The sequence below is a fragment of the Cydia splendana genome, chromosome 22 (assembly GCF_910591565.1).
Source record: "Cydia splendana chromosome 22, ilCydSple1.2, whole genome shotgun sequence".
Taxonomy (NCBI): Eukaryota; Metazoa; Arthropoda; class Insecta; order Lepidoptera; family Tortricidae; genus Cydia; species Cydia splendana.
The window spans coordinates 3090409-3095475 of record NC_085981.1 but is presented as its reverse complement, the minus strand read 5'-3'; positions in this window follow the sequence as shown (position 1 = coordinate 3095475).

The window sequence follows — 5067 nt, the reverse complement described above, 5'->3', positions numbered from 1 at the left end:
TCTGATACAATGTGACGGACATCAAGTCACATCTGTGACGTCTTTTATTCTGTGCTCTCGGACAAAAGTTGTATCTCTAACGAGGGCCGAGTTAGCAAGGGTTGTTTGTACAAAAACGGCTTGATTTCGGAAAATGCGACGTTCCTCCTCGCTTCCGTTCCCATTACTCGGCGCCATTTTGAAGGACATATTTTACATGCGTCATAATTTGTTAGAGTTAGACCAAGAAGTCTGCAGCGATTTTGATAGCCCACTCAGTGCAAGTGTTATTTTACTTCTATGAAATTATGACGTACTTATACCTAAACACTTGCACCGCGTGGGCTATCAAAATCGCTGCAGACTTTTCATGGTCTAACTCTATTAAGTATGTACTAGAAAAAAACTGTAGTTTTCTTTTTTTAATTTAGAATGTGTGTCCGATAAAATAGTTGGGGCAAAATAGTTAAAAGAAACTGGCGTCTTTTCTGTGGACATTACAAACGATTTGGATACAATTTTCTAAGACTTTAATCATACAACTTAAAAAAAGGTTTTAACATGGATACCTATAAGGATAAAGTAAGAAAATTAGGCTTTAAAGTAAACTTACTTCATGTTATCAACAGAAAAGACACCTTAACTTTAACTCATACTAAAGAAGTTTTTGATCCAGTTACGATTTTTTTTTTCTGTATATAAATACACAACGATATACCAAACTTGACTTGAGCTAGAAGGTAAGTACAGATCACACAGGCTGGACCAACAAGTAGGTGGTTTCAATGTGACCACCATTTTTGTTTCTTATAGAACTGCCCTTGTATGTACCTACCACTTGCCACCCTTGTCCAACCCTGTGTATTGACACATATGTAAAATAGCTTCATATTTCGGTGATTAACATAACGTTTGGGGCAACTCGTGGTGTCTGAGAGATATAATATTTATAACGGATTTGACTGTGATCCAGAAAAAATTGTCAAGCGGATCTGGTTCTGTATAAAAATAGGGTAACTCTCTGCATGATCTCGCAGACTTAGGCCAAGAAAAGCCTGCAGCGATTTTGATAGCCCACACGCAGTGCCAGTGTTATTTATACGTCATAATTTTATAGAGGTTTGACGTTTAAAATAACACTTGCACTGCGTGTACTATCAACATAGTTGCAGACTTATCTTGGTCTAACTCTTATAATATTTTTGTGGTACAGTCAGCAACAATAATGGCGGATTGTTTCATCCGAACACACCGAAAGTATCTGCCACCCTAGAATATTTTTCCAGATATAATTTATGTCTCTAGAGTTCCTGTTCAATAGTATATTATGTCGCAATTTTATTGTTCTACATATTAGAGGCATGCTTTTATGTTATGTAATGTTTTTTTTTAAACTATTAGAGAATGATACGATCCGCTACTTTTGATGCTGAACATATGTTATATGAACACTCGGCGTCAAAAAAATCGCACCTCTCTCAAAAAAATCTCACCAAAAATTCGTTTCAAGCAAATATAGCTCTTATCTTAAACATCGTACCCTGTCAATATTGGTATCACTTGAAAGCGCAATTAATGAACTTTAAAAAGATTCATCGTCATTATCCGTAAAAATAACCATCGCCAAATAGCGGCGTTTTGTTTAAAAAAAGGGCCGAGATCCGATTTTAATGGGTCCCTCCTTGTGCAAACATGGACGGGTATAAAATGAGGGGTATAGGTTAGTTATGGGTCATTCGCTCTCCAGAGGTCAATGAGGTCACTACTGAGCAGTTACAGCAAGAAGAAACCCTTGGACATGGATACCAGGCCAGAAGAAGCACCTCAAGAGGTGGTACTGCTGCAAACAGGACTATGGCAGAATCGAGATGCTGAAAGATTTAACATAAGCGGTTTCCGAGTGCGTCGAGTCTCGCAGAGGTTCCAGAATACTGGTGATTACATCAGGAAGTCTGTATCTGGAAGATAACGCTGTTCTTCCGTTAGAGACAACCGGTACATTGTATCGAACTCTTTGCAGAACTGTTTTTCCGACGCTGTTAAGCTGCAGCAGCAGCTTCAAGCAGCTCGAATAAAAGCAGTAAGCATCTCTACGATCGGAAGAAGGCTGGAAGAGAAGAGGATGTTGCCCTGTAGAGCTGCTACAGGCCCCCAATTAAAGCTAGAGCATCGAATAGCCTGGAGGATATTTTCCCGACTGCACGAAGATTGGACGTTTGAACAATAGAGGAATGTCCTCTTCTCCGACGAGACCAGGGTGTGCCTTGGCACCAACGACAGGTGCAGGAGGGTGTATAGGACGCAGGGAGAGCAATTCACGCAAGCCTGCAGCGAAGAGACCATCTGCTAAGAGCACAGATCTCGCATGTTCTGGGACGGCATTTCGATCGACGGGAAAACTGATCTCGTGTGCATTTCCCGCACTGAATGTGGTCACAGCCAGGGATCCCCGACTGCTCGGCGTTACATAACGGAGTTCTTAGAGGAGCATGTGGTCCCATATGCTGGTTTGATTGGACCCAACTTCCAGTTTAATGCATGACAACGCCCGCTGCCACACTGCGTTAATTGTGCGAGACTATACCTGCGTTAGGTTGGGATCACCGTAATGGAGTGGCAAGCAAGGAGCCCTGACCTGAACCCAATCGAACATCTTTGGGATCAGCTAAAACGGAGGGTGCGGTCGCATGATCTTGCTCCTGCCACTCTCGACAAGCTTCAAGACGCCATTATTGAGGAGAGGAACAACTTTCCTCAAAAACGCATCGTGGCACTCATGACAGTCATGACTCATGACTGATCGCATGGAAGCTACTCGGAGGGCAAGAGGAGGTAGCATTAGGTTTTAAGTTTATTTTTTCTGTATCTGTTGACTTTGTAGTGTGTTTTCTTTTTCTTTGTAATTTTAACCTGAATACACGTTGATTCGTTTTTCATGAAAAAAAAATTGTTTACGGGGTAGATCGTCAATTTTTCGACATTTTTCAATAGAGGGTTTCATAAGCTTTTAAATAAGGCCCCGTAGTCTTATCTTGCCTTATATAATATAAGGTTTAAAACCGCTTGAAAGAAAAAAAGTTAAGATGTGCGATTTTTTTGACGCTGAGTGTACATAAACATGGCATAAATTAAATATGCAACGGTCACGATAGGTACGCCGCGTACTGTCGTCGCTCGCCGCGCAGCGCGCTGGGCGCCCGATGAGATAAAACACGTGATACGAAACGTGAGTTTAAGTTAGTTATGTTTATATTCCTGTGTAACTAACTAAGTATTGAGTATTGAAACGTAGGGTTCAGAAAAATTGGTTAGAAGATGACTCAATCATATTGTATGTATCAGTAGAAATATCCTTAGGCGGAACCCAGAAAAACACAAAAATTCAAAATAGAATATTATGTAAATGGCCGTCCCCTTTACCGGCTCACTGTATCTGTAGAATACGAGCCTTTGAAGGGTTCTATACTGCCTATCTGTTACGCATCAAACCTGTTTTTTACCGACATTCAAATGCTATTTAGATTTGGCGAGTGTAAGCGCTTTTGTAAAGGAAAGGGAATCAGTTGCCTGAGGGTTGTGTCAAAAGATGTTTGCCATGACAAACTTGCGACTGGGAAGGCGAGTAACAAACGCGTTTTTTCTTCGTTTGATACATAGCCCACGAGAATGTATCGTGATCGCCTTTTATCTAAACCTCAGCATTCGCATTTGCTTCAAGAGACACCGGGAAGGGACGAGTCGGCATTCGCACTATTTCCCGTCTTTAACTAAATTTGTGTTTGACGTGTGTCATTCATTTTCTATGTGGGTATTTGTGTCGTCATTACAGATTGGATTTTGTATGTAGTGAGTGAGAAGTGCGACTGTGTGCACGTTCCACCCCGCAAAAAATGGCAGAACTATTTGTATGGTAAGGTATCCCTTCGGCTCCTCTCTGGGTAAGACTCCAGTACTTATCGGATATCGGCCCTGTATGGTTTAGTTAGACTTGTTGCTCTAAAGGCCTATGCACACCGGCTGCGTGTGCGTAACGTGCACGTGCGCGAGCGGCGTTGTAGTATATAGACCATTATGAGAGACGGCACACCGCTTGCGTGACGTGTGCGTGGGCGGCTCCGAAATTTTAGCGCACGAGCACTTGCACATCACCTACACGCAAGCCGGTGTGCACAGGCTTTTATTCTAAAAAAGGTAGGTTTTGTGATATTTTTCAAACGCTAAAAACATATTGCAAAAAAACGCCGAAACCCGCAGCCTTATGAAACATTTATATTACAACGAAGCCAAATACACGAAAATTTAATTACTAAAACCCTTTACAATGTAAACAAAAATAATTCGGGCCCGCTTAATTCTCCCGAATCGAAATGGCCGAACGCTTTGCATACAGATGGAGATCGGCCTTTCAATCTTGTGAAGCAATTAATGTTTCCTGGAGGCTGGTAGTGTGATTTAACTACGGTGAAGACATTTGGAAAGGTAGCTACTTTGCATTTTTCAACAAGGTTGAACCTACCTTGTTGAAAAATGTAAAGTAGGTATGTACCTCCTTTCCATCTTGTAGCAAATTAAATGTTGCCAAGCGATCGATGCCCCGACAAATGACGGATCTTGTTTTACATACCCTTACCAATAGGTAGCTCCACACATACAAAAATAGTTCACAGTGTTCCAGAATATTCCACAACATTCGACTGTTCCGGAATGTTCCCGAACATCCCAGAATGTCGAATGTTGTGAAATGCTCTCGAATACTCTCGAATGTTTTGGACTGTTCTAAAAATGTCTAGAGGGCGAAACTTTCAGCCCTTATATCTTCAAAACTACGTCCTTTAGGTAAAATGGGAACTTTCTCCATGGAAATACAAAAAAGGCTTCGTATATGCCACAATATTCTAGTCTAGAACATTCCATAATAGTCGAGTGTGTTCTGGAACGTTTAACAATGATCTGGGATGACTGGGATATTCCCGAACATAGAATGAAATGCTCTCGAATGTTCTGGACTGTTTTAGAAATATCTAGCCTCCTGACACACCAGGTTTCTTTGTACATACTTCACGATCTATTCTGAACTTTCGTTTATTA